The following is a 20,489-nucleotide window of genomic DNA, read 5'->3' as shown; positions in this document are numbered from 1 at the left end:
TGCCGGAAAATAGTCATCAGAAATCAACTTCCTCTTTTTGCCCTGTCCAATTGATGGTGTTACGGATGGTTGAGTCAGCTTGAGCACAAAGATCCCTGGTTCCACAGGTAACTTAAGTGCAGCGCACTTCGACAGGCCATCGGCAATGTCATTTTGAGCTCTTGGAACATGTTCCATCTGTAGGCCATCAAAGTGCTCTTCTAGCTTTCTCACTTCATCAACGTAAGCTTCCATTAATGGACTCTGATAATTCTTGTTCACTTGGCGGACGACAAGCTGTGAGTCACCCCTGACAATGAGCTTCTTGATCCCAAGGTTTGCCGCGATCCTGAGACCGGCAAGCAACCCTTCATACTCTGCGGTATTGTTTGTGGCTTGCTCCTTGGGAAAGTGCATCTGGACTACGTACTTGATGTGCTCTCCGGTGGGTGCAACTAGTAGCACTCCTGCACCAGCGCCTTGCAGAGAGAAAGCACCGTCAAAGTACATCAGCCACTCTTTGCTTGCTTCCTTGACGAGGATGCTCGTTTCTGGAATTTCTTCATATGGTGTTGGCGTCCATTCTGCTATGAACTCTGCTAATGCTCTGCTTTGGATAGTTGAAGTGCTTTCAAACTTGAGGCCAAAGCTTGATAGTTCCAGCGCCCACTCGACAATCCTGCCTGTTGCTTCTGGATTCTGCAGTATCCTCTTCAGCGGAAAACGAGTGATGACTGTGATCTCATGTGCTTGGAAGTAATGGCGCAGCTTTCTCGAGGCCATGAGAAGGCTGAAAAGCAATTTCTGCACACCAGAGTACCTTGACCTAGCCCCCTGCAGAAGGGAACTGACAAAGTAAACTGGGCGTTGCACCATTCTCTCCTGCATCTTCTCATGCTCCTACGCAGATCCATCCTTGTCGGGACCAGAGCTTGCCGGTGAAGTCCTCTGCTTGTCGCTGGATGCATCTGTCGTGGTTGCTGGCTCATCATCCGCCTCCCTCTCCGCTACTAACGCAGCACTAACCACTTGATTGGTCACCGCTATATACTGCAACAACTTCTCTTGTGGCTTAGATGCGACAAGTGTTGGAGTGGAGGACAGGTATCTCTTCAAGTCCTGCAGCGCAGCCTCCGCTTCCGGAGCCCATTTCATTGGACCCGCCTTTTTCAATATTTTGAAAAATGGCAGGGCGCGCTCAGCAGACCTAGAGATAAAACTGCTGAGAGCAGCAACGCAACCAGCAAGTCTTCGTACATCCTTGACGCGCTTCGGTGCTTCAATCTGCTCAATGGCCTTGATCTTGTCGGGATTGGCCTCAATTCCGCGTTGAGACACAAAGAACCCGAGAAGCTTGCCGGAGGGGACTCCAAACACGCACTTCTCGGGGGTTAAGCTTGAGGTTGATCCTGCGCAGATTTGCAAAGGTTTCGTCTAAATCTTGAATCAGAGTCGCCTTGTCTTTGCTCTTAACCACTATGTCATCCATGTAGGCTTCCACATTTCTGTGCACTTGCAGTTCAAAAGCGTCATGGACTACCCTTGCAAATGTTGAACCAGCATTCTTCAAACCAAAAGGCATCCGTACGAAACAATATGTGCCACACGGGGTGATGAATGCGGTCTTCTCCTCATCCTCTTCTGCCATGAAGATCTGATGGTATCCTGAGTATGCATCAAGAAATGAAAGCAAATCACATCCGGCCGTGGAGTCAACAATCTGGTCGATGCGCGGCAAGGGAAATGGGTCTTTGGGACAAGCTTTATTAACATCGGTAAAGTCGATACAAAGCCTCCATTTCCCGTTTGCCTTGCGCACGACTACAGGATTGGCCAACCATGTAGGATGGAGCACTCCTCTGACAAGGCCTGCTGCTTCCAATTTCTTGATCTCTTCTGCAATGAATTCTTGGCGCTCCAATGCCTGTTTCCTGACTTTCTGCTTGACGGGCCGCGCATGAGGGCAGACGGCAAGATGGTGCTCGATTACTTTCCTGGGAACACCGGGGATGTCAGACGGTTGCCACGCAAACACGTCGACGTTCGCCCGCAGGAAAGCAACGAGCGCGCTTTCCTATTTAGGGTCGAGAGTGGCACTGATGGTGAAGGTACCACCAGTGCCATCCTCCTTGGCGGACACTTTCTTGGTCTCTGGTGGAGCTGCCATTGTCTTCTTACACTTGCCGGTGGAGCTCGATGGTGCGTCCTCGACGGTAGCGCAGCACTCTGAAGAGGTGCGCTTGCCGGAGTGGGCATCAGAACTCTTGCCAGACTTGGTCTTCTTCTTTGCCCCGGGAGCTTCAACGGCAAGTGACTTGCGGTCTGTTGCGGCTGCTGCTTCCCGGTAGATCTTGTCGGCGCAGATAAGAGCATCCTTCTTGTCGCCAGGAACAGAGATGACGCTTATCGGGCCTGGCATCTTTAGTACGTTGTATGCATAGTGAGAGGCTGCCATGAACTTGGCGAGTGCTGGACGGCCGAGTATCCCCTTGTAAGGCAATGGAAAATCAGCAACGTCAAAAGTGACCCTCTCAGTCCTGAAGTTCAACTCGCTGCCAAATGTTACCGGCAACGTGATCTTCCCCTTCGGCTTGCTCCTTCCCGGATTGATTCCTTGGAATGTGCCAGTTTCTTCGAGCTCGCTATCAGGGATCTGGAGTTTCTGGAGTACCGCGGAGGAGATCAAGTTCAAGCCGGCCCCGCCGTCAACTAGCATCTTAGTGACCTTGAGGTTGCGGATGGTTGGTGAAACCAACATCGGCAAGCACCCGACCACAGTTATGCAATCAGGGTGGTCCTCAATATCAAAGATGATAGGCGTGCTGGACCATTTCAGAGGCTTGCGTGACTCGACGGGTGGTTCTGCTGCCTTGACTTCCCGTACCCACTGCTTGAGCTGGCGGTGTCAAGTATGCAGAGAAGCACCACCGTCAACGCACAGGACCTCTGTGGCTTTCTGGAACTCCTGCTCATCGGTCTCGTCATCATCCATATCTTCATCGTCGTCGTCATCTTCATCCTTGTCGCGGCCGCGGGGAGGTCTGTCTCCTTGCCGCTGCTTGGCCTTGCCGCGGCGTCCTCCTCAGCCGGGATGTTTCTTGCTAGTTCCTCCAGCACCTTCCTGGGCTTTCTCCTTGTCGCTTCGCTCGTATTCAGCCTTTTGCTGCTCTACAAGCAGCTCGACCTTCTTGCAGCTCTGGAGGTCGTGGCCCTTGGTGCGGTGGATCTTGCAGTACTGCTTGTTGGTGCCGTCCTTCTTGTCGGCGACTGCCACTGCTGCGGCAACCTCCTTGCCGGAGCTACCAGCTTTGGGTTTCTTGCCGGACTGCTCAACGACTAGCACCTCTTTGCCTTTCTTCTTCCTGTTGTTCCGCCGCTGGTTTTTCTTTGCCGGGGTAGTCTCCTCACTATCAGATCCTCCCGCTCCTGTATTCTCTCCGGGGAGTTTCCTCCCTTCCTCAGCACGTGCACACTTGTCGGCCAGGGCATATAGCTCACTGACGTCTCTGATCTTGCACATCGCCATCTCCTCCCGCATCCTGCGGTTTCGCACGTTCTGATGGAACGCGCTGATTACGGCAGTAGGGTGGACATCTGGGATGTTGTGCTGTACACGGGTGAATCTCTGAATGTACTTGCGCAGGGGCTCTCCTTCCTTCTGGGCGAGCAGATGAAGGTCGCTCTCTTGGCCATGAGGCTTGTGGCCGCCTGTAAAGGCGCCGACAAACTGATGGCATAGGTCAGCCCAGGAGGATATGGATTTGTCCGGCAAGTGCATGAGCCAGGATCTGACATTGGGCTTGAGCACCAGCGGGAAGTAGTTGGCAAGGATCTTGCCGTCCCATCCCTCGGAAGCTTGCACCGCGATGGTGTAGATGCTGAGGAACTCTGACGGATGCGACTTGCCGTCGTACTTCTCTGGTACATCTGGCTTGAAATTCTTCGTGCTGGGCCACTGGACTTGCCGCAGCTCACGAGTGAACGCAGGGCAACCTACCGCGTACGGCAAGTCGCCTGGTTCCCCTGGCGCATGCATGTCAATAGAGGGCCCAGCGCGCTTGTCGGATTGACATCGCGCTTCTCTTCGGCGCTCGATGCGAGTACGAGCGTCTTCTTGCTGTCGTCCGTGAAGAACTTGGCGCTGATCGCGACGAGCTCATGGATCTGATGATGCGGTGGAGTCGCTATCGAGGTGGATCCAACGAGTCGGCGATCTTGGCCTTCGGGGTGGAGAGTGCATTGTGGTTGCACCCCCACCGGTTTCGTCGCCACCGGCTCGTGCCTGGCAGTCCTGCCACGGCCGCGATGCACTTGGCTGCCGCGGAGTGTCGCCGTTGGCAAAGCCGATGAGACTCTGAATGGTGGCCCTCTATTGGTCGATCTTGTCTTCCGCTGGAGGGTAATCCAGGAGCAGTTGAGCTCGCGCCAAAGCTTCTGCTGGAGTGGTGGGCGGCAGTGGCGAACGGTGCGAGGAGCGGGATATGCTCGGACTTCTAACTATGTTAGAAGGAGCAGTATCCCGTCCAGGCGACCGTGTCTCGCTCGTGCCAGCATGTTGGCGTGCATGCTGGTCTTGAGCACCCTGAGATCCACCAGCTCGATCTTGTCCCAACGAACGTATGGTACTGCAAATACCATGACGCTGTCGGTCCTGCGCCTCCTGAGATGGGCGTGGTACATGTACGGACGCCGAGGTCTGTGCAGCCTTGTCCTTGGACCTGGCAGCGTCGTGAGCTTCCTCGTCGGCGTCCGTTCTTCCGCCGGCGTCTACTCCACCACCCGTTTGCTCCAGTGGTGGTGGAAGTGACGTGGACGGAGCAGCTGCCGCCGAAGTTTTCTTCTTCGGTGGCATGTCGATGAAGAAGATGAAGATCTAGCTCGTGTGAACGCCGGATCAGGTTCACACAACCTCGACGCCCCCTACCTGGCGCGCCAAAGATGTCGGGGAAGCTGATCCATGAACACCTATGGACCGGCAGACCGAGCCCCTTTCGGTTCGTCAGGGGGCGGAGATCGCACGAAGAGCGGATCGAGGCGAAGCACATGAGCAGTTTACCCAGCTTCAGAGCTCTCCGGAGAGATAATACTCCTACTGCTGCTTGTCTGATTGTATTGTGTTCTTGCTCAAGAGCGCTGAGTGCTACAGTACACTCTAGCTGCTAACGAGACCGAGCGTGTGTGATTTTCTGGGTTCGAACCCAACCGAACCCCCCTCTACGTTGCACATGGGCCTCCTTTTATATGCTCAAGGGGTCTCCGACAGGTGGCAACGCAGACGAGGGTAAAAATGGAAAAGGAGTTGCGGTTGGTACAGCTACCTGCACAGTGCATCCTACCTAACCCTGACGGCAGGGGACAAAGGCATTAAATGCCCGTCTGTGTCGCCCAAACAGTGCAGAAAAGGACCGTCAGGGGCGCCACCGTTCGCCACGATGGTAATCTTGTCAGCGTCGCTTGCCACCTCGCACCGCTGGCTGCTCAGCCTCCTGCCACGCGCGCCTGGGAAGGCCCCAGGGCGACACGTTGGTGGATGCGCTGGAGCGTGGGTGCAGAGTGATAACCTGCCGCGGCAAGCGCCTTGCCGCGGCCGTTGTCTTGTCGCGTCCGGAAGCTTGTCGCTCACCGGGTCTTGCCGGGACGCGTGGCGCGTCGCAGCAAGTTCCTCGAAATGCCTCGGTTGGCCTTCCCGGCAAGCTCCTCTTGCCGGGGCCTTGTCTCCTTGGCTTGAATACTTTGTTCTTGAATGGCTCCATGGGGACCACGGAGGACCTTGGCGGTCGCCCGGCAAGCCTTGCCGCAGGGTGCTGCAACTGCCCGTGCACAAGTTCGGGATACTAGGGTACCCCTACTCTAGTACACCGACACATTATCATGAGTGCGGTGATCCAGAAAGTTCAGTCCGCCAAGAGCGGGCTGACTGAAGCCTGTACCAGCCTTCTAACAGGCTTTGAGGTAAGTTTTTAAGATATGTAAGAATATTACCACATAGACAGTAGCCCCTAATGCTTAGTTCGGTGTTCGGAAAGAAAAGCCGTCTAACATAAATATGTCAATATGGGAATGCAGGCTGCGCTGCTGACCTCTGCCGCACTGACTGCGGAGGTCAATGCATTGAAGGAGAGCCTCGAGCGGTCCTAGAATGAGCTCGGCCTTGCCAAGAAGCAGCTTGAGGACAAGGAAGGTAAGTAATACCTTATTAAAGTAATACCTTATAGAAAGGATTTGGTTGCAAAAAATGACAGGAATAACGTGAGTATTGCAGGGGCCACGAACGAGGTGACGACCCTGAAGGAAGCGGTGTCCAAGGCCGAAAACAGTGCGGCCGCGGAGTGCACCGAGCGAGAGAAGCAGGAGGCGCGGGTGGCGGAGGTGCGGCAAGAGCTCCAGGCTCTCGTGGAAAAACACGAGAGTTTGGAGCGTGACTCGAAGACTCGAGAGTCCGAGCTTGCGTTGGTTCTTGAGAGTGCCAAAGCCGCTAAGGCCGAAGCCCAGAAGGCCCTCCAGGAGATTGAGGCGATAGAAAAGATAGCGGCGGGTAAGGCATTCTTCATGCAAAGCAAGCATGTAAAAGTGAATTATCTATTACTTACCCGAATTCGGAACTCTCCAGGAGCGTTCGCAGATCTGCCCCGTAGTGTGTCCGATGCTGCCATGTTCTACCGAGCCGAGGAGGGGGGCTCGACGGAAAAGGTGTTCTGGTCTCAATATGCTGAGGCCGGACATCCAGTGCCCCTGAGCGACCAGCTGAAGCAGCTGGTCGAGCTCCACAAGGTGGCCGAACAGGCCATGAAGGGCCTCATAGTTCAGCTGTGGCCTAAAGAAGCCATGCCTGGGAGCTACTTCGGTCTAGTGCGGCGGCTGGTGGACGCCTGTCCATGGATTGAAGTCATCAAGTGTTTCGTCTGCATTGAAGGTGCCCGTCAGGCTCTGGCCCGTGCTAAAGTGCACTGGGGCAAGATGGACGCTGAGAAGCTTGTGATGGACGCGCCACCGCCGGGCAAGGAGTATCACAAGCCCGAGATGTACTATGAGGGCGTCCTGAAGGGTGCCCGCCTTATAGCGGGTGAATGCTCCAAAGATGTAATTTTTGAGTAGACTCGCATTTGTTATCCTGTACGCTGAAAACTTTGTTCATATGCGCTAAGCAATGCTTGTTAATTTAAAATATTACCTTCTGTGCGGCCGTTTATCAAATTTGAGAGATGGCGAGTCGTTGGCTTCAGCCCTCATGCCACGAGTGCTGGGGTGTTCGGGATAAGCTTGAGCGCTCTTGTTTTCATTCTTGGGTCCTTCGAGGGAGGCGTTCAACACGATGAACGAGGCAACCAAACTATAATGCTTGAACACTCTCACTTAGCCATAGAATTCTATAATTTTAAATTTCGGCGAAGCCCCTAGTATTCGGAAGACCGAGTTCGGGGCGCTATCCACACCTTGGCCGGACAATGCCGACTCCTCGCTCTAAGCGGCATCAGTCTTTAGGGACCTGAAAAACCTCTCGAACAGCGACCGGCTCTCGCCCTATCATGACGGTCAGTTTTAGCTTTCTCCACTGAGGTGCTCAACCCAACTCAACCGGGGCACAATCGCAGTGGTTCTCCCAGCACTACCTTAGCCGATATAACGGAACGTAAGGTACCAAAACATGGGAGCCGGGCAAACCCAACTGTTGACCCAAGACAAGATTCAGAGCCGATGCATATAATGCTATAAGTTTGGGGTGCCGCACTTGTGAAAGTGTTCGGACTTACCACACCATGTTTTGGGGTACTTAAGCCCCTGGTGTATTGACCATACCAAGTTGTAGGGTGCAACATGTCATAGATGAACATTTATGGAAAAAAAGGAATGCAATAATAAGCAGAAGCTATGTATTATTTATTCAAAAGATACTGCAATGAAAGCAGAACGATACAAATAGTGCGATAAGCAAGGGATGGGACTATTTAACATGTCCCCCTCCAGGGGTAGGCTGCGGGATGGTATGTAAAACAGGTATACTGCTCGTAAATAGAGACCACCTGGACACTCGACGTAGCTTTACTGCTTCCCTGGCTGTTGCATCGTGAGTTCGGCGATTCTACTGCCGGACATGGCTTCTGGAAAACGGAGTCCTGAGAATAAGAAAAAAAAAGAATGACACAATTTGGAGCCCCTGGTGCGGTTGAGCCGCACTCTGGGCATGCCGTGGTTGTGCCCCTCCCCCTATGCCCACGGTATCTCCAGAGCGTAGTTATGTACGCGTGGTACTGGTCTCGCGATTTCGCTAGGGCTAGGGTTGGGGCCGCATTGCTACACGTGCTCGGAACGTGCCAGGCGGTCTTGTTGTAGGTTACTCCGGGCGCGCTTGACGGTGTCCGGATGTTTAGTAGTCGGACTCGAGAATTCCCTGAAGAGGCTACTTTGTACTTCCGCCACGAGGGCCGTCATATGCTCCTCCGTTCGGAGAGAGCGTTTGGTGTTTCCATTGACCGTGATTACTCCTCGAGGGCCTGGCATCTTGAGCTTGAGGTATGCGTAGTGCGGCACCGCATTGAACTTTGCAAATGCGGTTCGTCCGAGCAGCGCGTGATAGCCACTGCGGAACGGGACTATGTCGAAGATTAATTCCTCGCTTCGGAAGTTATCCGGGGATCCGAAGACCACTTTGAGTGTAACTGAGCCTGTACAGTTGGCCTCTACACGTGGTATGACGCCTTTAAAGGTCGTTTTTGTGGGTTTAATCCTTGAGGGGTCTATGCCCATTTTGCACACTGTATCCTGGTAAAGCAGGTTCAGGCTGTTGCCCCGTCCATCAGGACTCTAGTGAGGTGAAATCCGTCAATGATTGGGTCAAGAACCAATGCGGCGAATCCGCCGTGGCGAACACTAGTGGGGTGGTCCCTTCGATCAAAAGTGATCGGGCAGGAGGACCACGGGTTGAACTTTGGGGCGACTGGCTCCATCACATATACGTCCCTTAGTGCACGCTTCGCTCCCTTTTGGGTATGTGGGTTGCGTATATCATGTTCACCGTCCACACTTGTGGGGGAAAGCCCTTCTGTCCTCTATTGTTCGGCGGCCGGGGCTCCTCCTCATCATTGCTATGCAGCCCCTTGTCGTTGTTTTCGGCATTTAACTTGCATGCCTGCTTGAACACCCAACAATCCCTGTAGGTGTGGTTGGCTGGTTTTTTGGGGGTGCCATGTATCTGGCACGAGCGGTCGAGTATTCGGTCCAAATTGGACGGGCCCTGAGTATTTATTTTGAACGGCTTTTTCCGTTGACCGGGTTTAGAGCCTCTCAATCCGGCATTGACTGCCGTATCTTCAGCATTATCGTCGTTAATGCGGCGCTTGTGCTTGTTGCGACGCGACCTACCATTGTTGTCCTTGGTATCCGAACTACCAGGGTTTTTGGTTAGGTTGTTACTGCAAGCTAGCCAGCTGTCCTCTCCCGTGCAGAAGCGGGTCATGAGTGATGTGAGGGCCGCCATGGATTTCGGCTTTTCCTGTCCTAGGTGCCGGGCAAGCCACTCGTCGCGGATGTTATGTTTGAAGGCTGCAAGGGCCACTACATCCGGACAGTCAATGATTTGATTTTTCTTGGTTAAGAACCGTGTCCAGAATTGTCTAGCCGATTCATCTCGCTGCTGAATTATGTGGCTTAGGTCATCGGCGTCTGGTGGTCGCACATATGTGCCCTGGAAGTTATCAAGGAATGCGGCTTCCAGGTCTTCCCAACAACCAATTGATTCTGCTGGCAAGCTGTTGAGCCAATGCCGAGCTGGTCCTTTAAGCTTGAGTGGGAGATATTTGATGGCGTGTAGATCATCACCGCGGGCCATGTGGATGTGAAGGAGATAGTCCTCGATCCAAACCGCAGGATCTGTTGTGCTGTCGTATGATTCAATGTTTACGGGTTTGAAACCCTCGGGGATTTGATGATCCATTACTTCGTCTGTGAAGCATAGTGGGTGTGCGGCGCCTCTGTATTGGGCTATATCACGACGCAGCTCGAATGAGCTTTGTCTACTGTGTTCGGCCCGACCAGAATTGATGTATCCGGTGTGACGGTTGTCATCACGTGTCGTGGGGCGCCCACGTGATCCATAGATCGATCTTATTTGCCTGGCCTTGTCCTCCAATATGTCTCGCAAGTCTGGCGCATTTTCCCGTGGCTTTGTACTTTTCAAGCGACGCTGGGGTGCGGCTTTAGTGGAGGGCCTAGAGGCCTCTCTGTCGCGGCCACGAGGTGGCCGGTCGGCAGCGTCATGCGCTGGTGATGTAGGTTTGGGTGCTTCCTCCTCTAATTGGGGTAGCAGCCTGCGTTTTGGGTAGCTCTTGGAGGGGCGATCGAGTTTGTACTCTTCGGCTGCAAGGACTTTGGTCCATCTGTCAGCTAGCAAGTCTTGGTCAGCTCTAAGCTGTTGCTGCTTTTTCTTAAGGCTGCTTGCCGTGGCCATAAGCCTGCACTTGAAACGCTCTTGTTCGACGGGATCCTCGGGCATGACAAATTCGTCGACGTTGAGGCTTGCTTCATCTTCGGAGGGAGGCATATAATTATCGTCCTCTACCTCTCTATCTGCCGCTCTATCATGAGGGCTGGCTTCTCCCTCCTCCTGTGCTGAATCCTGCTGGAGGGGGTTGTCTTCGGCACTGTCCGGGGTGTTATTATCTCCCGTGCAGGAATCACTATTTTTGCTGTGGCGGGATTTAGAGCAGCGCCGCTGACGTCGGCGCTTGGGCTGTTTCTTGGAGGGGTCATCCTCCGCTGTTCCATTGCCATTCCCATCTTTTGGGATGTCCACCATGTATATGTCATATGACGAGGTGGCCTTCCAGTGCCCTGTAGGCGCTGGTTCTTGGTTGTCTCCTGCATCGTCGTCCATACCGTCGATGTCTTCGGAGTCGAAGTCGGGCATGTCGGTTAAATCATCGACAGTGGCTACAAAGTGGGTGGTGGGTGGGTGTTGAATTTCTTCATCGTCCGCATCCCAACCTTCCTGACCATAGTCCGTCCAGGGCTCTCCTGATAAAGAGAGGAACTTTAGTGAATTCAGGATGTCGCCAAAGGGCGAGTGCTGAAAGATGTCCGCGGAAGTGAACTCCATAACCGGCGCCCAATCAGATTTGATTGGCAGGGGCGCGGGAGGTTCAGAGTCCGGAGAGGAGTCCGGCACCTCGGAGTCACGGGCTTTGCAAAGGACAGGGATGGTGTTTGGCTCAATCGCCGTAGAGATCGTAGCCCCCGAGGCGGTTTCCAGCCACTCGTCCTTGATCGGCAAAGTCGGCTCCGAGCTAAGGGTTGGAGCGGACGCTGGTGCGGCCTCCAGGGCACTATTTGGCGGTAGAGCTAAATCATACCCATCGAGACAGTGTGGCGTGCTTGGCTGTGGCTCGAATCCGTCGAAGATCAAGTCTCCGCGGATGTCAGTCGTGTAGTTAAAACTCCCAAATCTGACCTGATGGCCAGGGGCGTAGCTTTCGATCTGCTCCAGATGGCCAAGTGAATTGGCCCGCTGTGCAAAGCCGCCGAATACGAAGATCTGTCCGGGAGAAAAGTCTCACCCTGGACCGCGTCGTTGTTGATGATCGAAGGAGCCATCAGGCCTAAAGGTGACGACACAGAGGAACTCTCAATGAAAGCACCAATGTCGGTGTCAAAACCGGTGGATCTCGGGTAGGGGGTCCCGAACTGTGCGTCTAGGCGGATGGTAACAGGAGACAAGGGATACGATGTTTTTACCCAGGTTCGGGCCCTCTCGATGGAGGTAAAACCCTACTCCTGCTTGATTAATATTGATGATATGGGTAGTACAAGAGTAGATCTACCACGAGATCAAAGAGGCTAAACCCTAGAAGCTAGCCTATGGTATGATTGTTGTTCATCCTACGGACTAAAACCCTCCGGTTTATATAGACACCGGAGAGGGTTAGGGTTACACAGAGTCGGTTACAATGGTAGGAGATCTACATATCCGTATCGCCAAGCTTGCCTTCCACGCCAAGGAAAGTCCCATCCAGACACGGGACAAAGTCTTCTTGTATCTTCATAGTCCAGGAGTCCGGCCAACAGTGATAGTTCGGCTATCCGGACACCCCCTAATCCAGGACTCCCTCAGTTGGGATCCGATGAATTGTGGGTTTATGATCTGAATATTCATGAGAAGTAATTAAGTATTTTCTGAATTTTATTATGCATGATTGTTATAGATTTGTATTTCTCTTCGATCTATCCGTTTGGTTTGGCCAACTAGGTTGGTTTATCTTCAGTGGGAGAGGTGCTTTGTAATGGGTTCAATCTTGCGATGCTCTATCCCAGTGACAGAAAGGGACAAGACACATATTTGTATTTTTGCCATTAAGGGTAAAATGGTGGGGTTTATTCATATTGATTGGGTTTATTTTGTCTACATCATGTCATCTTGCTTAAGGCATTACTCTATTTTTATTAACTTAATATCCTAGATGCATTCTGGATAGCGGTTGATGGGTGGAGTAATAGTAGTAGATGCAGATAGGAGTCGGTCTACTTGTCTAAGAGGTGATGTCTATATACATGATCATTGCCTTGAATATCGTCATAAGTATGTGATATTCTATCAATTGCTCAACAGTAATTTGTTCACCCACCGTATGCTATGTGTCCGAGGGAGAAGCCTCTAGTGAAAACTATGGCCCCCGGGTCTACTTTTACCATATATATATACATATATATATAGTAGCACTATTCTGATCCTGGGATCATAATAACTATTTGGATCATGTCAGGCCTATATAGGGCACGATTAGGTTCTCCCGAACTCCCGAGCTGCTACCCCAACCAATCGCCATGACCCACCCCATCATATCCATCACCGATCTGGCACCCCCCTACCACCCTCACCCCGGATGGGAAGTTCCACCGCCACCACCGCCGCCGGTCGGAACGCGCCACCGCCCCCCAATCGGCGCCGCCACCATCCCTCGTCGCGGATCGCGCCACCAGCACCGTCCCTCGCCCCGGATCGGGCCACCTCCACCGCCCCTCGCCCCTCATCGCCTCCACTGTCCCTTGCTCCTCCCGGATCGGGCCGCATCCACTGCCCCTCGCCGCGGATCGCGCCGCCACGTCCATCCCTAGCCCCGGATCAGGCTGCCTCCATGAGCACGAACTTGCTCCACCTATCGTCACGACCTTCCTCCAACTGCCACCATGACCTTCTTCCCTGCACAGCTAGATGCCGCCGGCGACGCGCCCCCACGACCTCCAACACCAGCTGCTGCATTCGTGCTTCTTCCCCACTGCTGCATCCAACCATGTCAATCACCACCATTGCCCGTGGAAGAAGAGCATCTCCCGCCGCCGCGAGATCGACTAGAGGTCAGAAAGATCTGCTGGAGGGGTGGAGATGGGGGTGGAGCTCGGGACCAGGGAGGAGGTGCCTCACGGTGGCGCCGGAAGAAGGTTGCCACCCAAGAACTGGGCCGGCACAGGGACCTTTTTTGTACTCAGATGCATCAATGCGTTTCTGTATGTATGAACATTTTACTCCCTGTTGTTTGTTTACATTCTGTGATTTCTCTAGAATTTGTAATGCATGATGACTGTTGAATGAATTTTGCAGCAATATGTCATAGTGAAATTTTTTTGGGTGTTGTGTGTCGAAGAACACAGAGCACAAAAACATGAAACATGGGTGAAGTTCAGAGATATATATGATAGGGGTTCAGGGGGATGTTGTGTGGCGCTAATTACTATATTCCCCCAACAAAATGTTCTGAAATTGTACAAGAAAGAATGGCGCCAAAAAATGGGAACCATGAATCGAATGTTCATGTAAGAATGTATTTATTCTATGAACTAAAAATTATGAGTTGGTTTTCATTTGTTGTAGCAACTTATTTTATTGGGATTTTGTGTATGTATGGATTATCGTTCAAAAAAGATAATGGGTTTTCTTTGTTTCTTAAAAGAACTTTGAACTTCAAATTTAAATACACATGGCAGTTCGATGTTTATTACAACACTAGAATTTCTCTCCATTGATAAATATAAAACCAAGAAGTTCAAACTAATAAAAATAGAGGAGTTCAAAAATTTATAGAAAAAGTAGTTTTTCGTTGTTTCTAGAAAAACCTAGAGGTTCAAATTAAAATAACAAAGAAGTTCAACATTTATTACAATCCTAAGAAGGACAAACTGAAAAAAAAAGCATCTCAACACAAATTTATTAAAAAGGATGTTCTTCGCTAAAAAAGCTCTAGAAATTCAAATCTAAAAAATGAAGTGGCTCGATACTTATTAAAATACTAGGTTTTTTATTCCCGAACTTGGAATTTTCCATTACTAATAGAAATAAAGGCAAAGAAGTACAAATTTAATTACATGTTTCAAAATGGCAAAAAATGACGTCCAACATTCAATTGCGTGTAATTCGACATATACACAAAAATGTGATAGAAGTTCAAGGTGAAAACATTAAGAAGTTCAAGTACTACAAGGAAGGCATTTCAGGTGAGAATAAAAGTATAGAAAAATAAAAGATTAGAAGATTTGTTGAAAGAAGTTCAAGTGCTCTGTCCGGGGAAGTTCAAAAATTCTTGCAAGAGAGGTTCACCCTGTATTTCCATGTTCAAAAACACACACAAAATGTTATTTGTGTTTTAAAATAAATCTCTCAATCCACAAAAAAGTTTGGTTATTATTTAGGAGCAATTTGATTTCAAAAAGAAAATAAAAATTTCAAATTATAAAAATGGAAAAAGTTCATGTACTACATGGTGTGTGTTTAATATGAGAAAATGAATAAAAAGGCAAGGTCTAGTTTTTTTTGCTGTTATAAGTTCAAGTCCACGGTCGGAGAAAGTTAAAAAAAATATTATGAGAGAGGTTTGTACAAAATAAATATCGTTTGTTTAACATTGACGAATGAATGAGAAAATTACAAACAAAAATACATCACAGAAGTTCAACGTGAAAATGGCAGGAAGTTCAACTACTACGCTGAATAAATTTTAGATGAAAAAATTTTAAATCGTCGGGAGTATGAAATAATGATCAACACGGAAAACTTGTGTGTTTACAGCAGCTTTCCATCGGTATATCACTTGCTTAATTCTGGTGAGTGAATGAAGAGCTACGATTAAAAAAGCATGTGAAAAACAGAGTGAAGTTCAAGAAGAACTGTCACAGAAGTTCAAGTACTTCACGCGATGGATTTTTGACGAATCTGTTTCGCGATAAAGGAAGAACGAGTGATCTCGCCGTTCTGAAATTACTTGAAAATGGATGGGATTCAGAGAAAATCATCAACATGAAAAAGTTTCGCATTTTTTGTAGCTTTTGAACGGTATATTATTCGCCCCATTCCGACAAAGTTTGTAGAAATTACGGTGAAAATACATTTTTACACATTTTCAAAACTGACTTAAAACCGTAACGAATTGGGAGAAACAATGCATATCAAAAAGTTTCGCATTTACTCAAGATTTCCAACGCCATATCATTTGCTGCATTCGGACGTACGGTTAAAAACTTAGATCGAAAATACAAACTCGGTGGAACTTGTACTATTTTCTAAATTACTCTTAAACCGTTCAAAATTAGAAAAAACCTTGAACATGAAAAAGTAGAGCATTTTCATAAGCTTTCCAACGCCATATCACTTGCCTCAATTGGATTAGCCGATTAGAAATGGCATCGAAAATACGAACTCGGCTGTTCGGTTTGCGAAATTTTACATTTTCCCAAATTACTCTTTAACCATAGGGAATTAGAGAAAACTTTCAACATATGGAAGGAGCGGTTTTGCAGCAGCTTTCCAACGCCATATTATTTTTCTCATTCCAATAAACAGTTTAGAAATGCGATCGAAAATACGATTCATGTTTTGTGTGTGAAGATAAAACGGTTTTCAAAACTGCTCTTAACCACTTACATTTTGACAAAAATTTAAGTTGGGTCATGATACTGGTGTCCATAGCTTTCCAATGGTATATCTCAAGCCCCTTTTGGGCAATGTTGGCGGAAGTTCAACCTAGTTCAGAGGGAAGTTCAGGTCGAACAACTCGGGCAGTAAAAGTGCAACAGAGGCATGTTTCATCACGACCCGAGAGCAAATCCGCCAACGAGCGATATTCATATTTAAAACGGGCATTTAGTTGCTAGAAATAGTTTCCATATTACACTTACATCACATAGAACACGACTAACCAGAAAAATTCGCGCGGGGAGACATGGTTGCGAAGATAGCCCGAAGGTCGGGTTCGTACAGAGGGAAGTTCACGCGTGTAACTCAGGAAGTTCTGGTTGTGATCAGAATGGTGTTTGTGTGTGTGTGTGTGTGTAACCCAAAATATCTTTGCTGCAATTTTATTTCTTTTATTTTGTTTTTCAATGTATCTATCTACCTATACAAAATTTGATCCTTGCAAGTAATGAGTTCAAGGGGATTGACAACCCTCTTGCCCACGTTGGGTGCAAGTATTTGCTTTTGTGTGTGCAGGTGTTGTTCATGAGGCTTTGCTTTATTCTCCTACTGGATTGATACCTTGGTTCTCACTGAGGTAAATACTTATATCTAGCGTGTTGCATCTCCTCCCCTCTTGGGGGAAATCCCAACGCAGCTCACAAGTAGCAGTACGGCTGAATATTTTTCGGTGGGACAAATATGTCTCCAATGTATCTATAACTTATGAAGTATTCATGCCATGCTTAACAATAGTTTTATATGATTTTGGTGCACTTTTATATGATTTTCATGGACTGACATATTGACCTAGTGCCTAGTGCCAGTTGCTGTTTTCTGCTTGTTTTTTGGTTTTCACGTTATATTGCCCCTTGTGATAGCAACCTTTATTATGTGAAAACCAAAAACAAGAATAAAATAGCTACTGTCACTGGGCACTAGGTCAATGTGTTAGTCCATGAAAATCATATAAAAGTGCACCAAAACCATATAAAATTGTTGTAAACATGCCATGAATACTTCATAAATTATAGATACGCTGGAGACGTATCATTGTTTCTCCCTCTCTATCTTGTTGTGATGGATTGAGTTTTTACCTTTGAGGTTTCACTATTGTCGGATTGAATACTTGTTGGATTTGAGAATACTTTATGTATGTTTTGCATATGAATACCTGCGGTGACAATGGGGTATTATATTGATTCACTTGATGTATGTTTTGGCACTCAGCTCGTGGATTCCCGAGGTGACATTGGGTTAATCTATGCATAGGGGTTGATGCACGTTTTCATCCTACTTTCTTTGGTAGAAACCATTAGGCACTCTTTGAAGTTCTTTGTGTTGGATTGAATATTATGAATCTGAAGTTGTTTGATGCATATCGAATAATCAACTCATGAATACTTGTGGTCACATTGGACTATCTAGGTGACATTAGAGTTGGTTGATGCGTATCATATGGTGTTATTTTAGTACGAACTTTATGGATGTTTGTGACACTTATAGGTATGCCTTAATAGATTGATCGGAAACGATAACTTTGAGGTGGTTTCTTACCCTACAACAATTTCATCTTATGTTCTCTGCTAGATAAGAACTTTGGAGTGATTCTTTGTCGCACGTTGAGGGATTGTTATATGATTCAATTATGTTAGCACTGTTGAGAGATTGCACTAGTGAAAGTATGAAACATAGACCTTGTTTTTAAGCATTGCAATACCATTTGTGCTCCATTTTATCACTTGCTACCTTGCTGTTTTTATATTTTCAGATTACAAAAACCTATATCTACTATCCATACTACACTTGTATCACCGCCTCTTCGCCGAACTAGTGCACCTATACAATTTACCATTGTATTTACTAGTGCATCTACCTATAAGTTATTTCCTAGTAGTGTGCACATGCACACGCGCGCACACACACACACACACACACACGCACACACACACATATATATATGAAAGTAAATGCAGTAGGTCAGTTTCGGAATACATCTTAAAGATTTCAGTAGCAACTACACAAAACATACGGTAAGTCTAGTTACGCGTCCTAATTAGAAATAATCTTTACAAAACAAGAATTGTTGTTTTGAACACACAATACCACACACGATCAGACATTCACTCCTTCCTAGATGGCAATGAGTCGGCATGTTGCAAACTTAGGCCACATCTAGACGATGTTGCTCCTGAACAAAGGATACCCCATTGTTGAAGCTCCATGTCTCACTGAGCACATCTTTGTAAATGATTTCAATCAGTTCCTGTTGCATCCCTTTGAGCTTTGTTGTGTAATCATCATGTGTGAGAAGGACAAGGGATTGACCACATTTGGTGACCTCGTCTTTATTTTTTAGGCCAACTTACTTCCGTATGAAGTCATCCATGTGGATCATGTCATACCAAGCGGAGGTCCTTGATTCATCCTCTTGTTGCATGCAGCTAAAGGATGTCTTATGGTCGAACCATACCATGTTGTCGTTGTCTAATTTTTTACGGGATAATGATCCCTTCATTGGCACCAAAAATTAGTAGAGCTTCATCCAAAAATTTCTTCATCTTGGTGAAGCTTCTCTCGACAGCACGGATGGAATCCAAGAAATAGGAACACACATTCTTTGGAGATATAACTATTAGTATCCAATGCTCCTATGTGCGTTCGTCGCTGCACAAACAAGAGACCACAATAGTTGGGTTCAACCTAGCTTGCAGATGGAATGATAATGCAAATCTATGGAAGGTTAGTTATTACTTACAGTATATAGATGGGCATTAAGTTCTCCTCAACCCTCTTGTTTTGAAGGAGAAACTGGCCTAGGTATTGGATCAGTTTGTCTAGAGTTTGACCATTCTCAAGGTTAGATGTGTGCATGTAGTAAGGGTTAGCCACCGTGATCTTTGTGCGCTTCTCGTTCTTAACCTTACTTACTAGATGACACCCATCGTCTGACTATTTTGATGCCCAATAGGTGCTTCGGGTGCAAAATGTTGAAGATATGATTGAAACCAATATAGAACAAGTTCGCGGGGATGTTTTCTATGAAGTCGAGACCTTTAGGTACCTTTACAATGTATACATGGCACTCTACATGAGGACTTTGATACATGACCTTGGTCGCTAGCTCTTTCTTTAGGAAATCATCAGGAACATGCCTCATGGCCAACCCCATGCTTTCATACACATCATTCGATAACATTGGCTTGCCAGGGTAATGGACAACATATCAATAACAAGGAGGGGAGGTCTTCACCTTAGTTGGTTTTCCGCTGCCAAAATGTACGTCTAACCCTTCAAGGTGTTGGGATTGTTGGCAATGGTAGGGTTAGCTGCAACAGAACTACCACCATTATAGCCATCATCATCATTGATACGTCTCCATCGTATCTACTTTTCCAAACTCTTTTGCCCTTGTTTTGGACTCTAATTTGCATGATTTGAATGGAACTAACTCAGACTGACATTGTTTTCAGCAGAATTGCCTTAGTGTTATTTTTGTGCAGAAATAAAATTTCCCAGATTGACCTGAAAATTTATGGAAAATATTTTTGGAATATATAAAAACATTGGCGAAAGAATCAACTAGACGGGACCCACCAGGAGATCACAAGGGAGGGTGCATGCCCTACCCCCGGGCGCGCCCCCTGGCTTGTGTGTCCCCTGGACCTCCACCGACCTCAACTCCAACTCTATATATTCACGTTCGGGGAGAAAAAATCAGAGAGAAGGATTCATTATGTTTTACGATACAGAGCCGCCGTCACCCCCTGTTCTTCATCGGGAGGGCAGATCTAGAGACTGTTCGGGGCTCCGAAGAGGGAAAATCATCACCATCGTCATCACCAAGCTTCCTCCATCACCAATTTCATGATGCTCACCGCCGTGCGTGAGTAATTCCATCGTAGGCTTGCTGGACGGTCATGGGTTGGATGAGATTTATCATGTAATCGAGTTAGTTTTGTTAAGGTTTGATCCCTAGTATCCACTATGTTTTGAGATTGATGTTGCTATGACTTTGCTATGCTTAATGCTTGTCACTAGGGCCTGACTGCCATGATTTCAGATCTAAACCTATTATATTTTCATGAATATATTTGTGTTCTTGATCCCATCTTGCAAGTTTCAGACACCTATTACGAGTTATGATCCACATACCCCAAGGTGACAATAATTGGGATTCTTTCCGATGATTACCGTAGTTTGAGGAGTTCATGTATAAATCAAGTGCTAATGCTTTGTTTCAGTTCTCTATTAAAAGGAGGCCTTAATATCCCTTAGTTTCCATTAGGACCCCACTGCCACGTGAGGGTAGGACAAAAGATGTCATGCAAGTTCTTTTCCATAAGCATGTATGACTATATGCGGAATACATGCCTACGTTATATTGATGAATTGGAGCTAGTTCTATGTCACCCTAGGTTTTAACTGTTGCATGATGAATGCCATCTGACATAATTATCCATCACTGATCCATTTCCTACGAGTTCGCTTCATATTGATCTTTGCCAAGTTACTTTTCCATTGCCACTGTTATGATTGCTACAAAACTAGTACTGTTACTTTTGCCACTGTTACCGTT

The sequence above is a fragment of the Triticum dicoccoides genome, chromosome 7B (assembly GCF_002162155.2).
Source record: "Triticum dicoccoides isolate Atlit2015 ecotype Zavitan chromosome 7B, WEW_v2.0, whole genome shotgun sequence".
Taxonomy (NCBI): Eukaryota; Viridiplantae; Streptophyta; class Magnoliopsida; order Poales; family Poaceae; genus Triticum; species Triticum dicoccoides.
The sequence above is the reverse complement of the archived record's forward strand: the minus strand, read 5'-3'. Positions refer to the sequence as shown.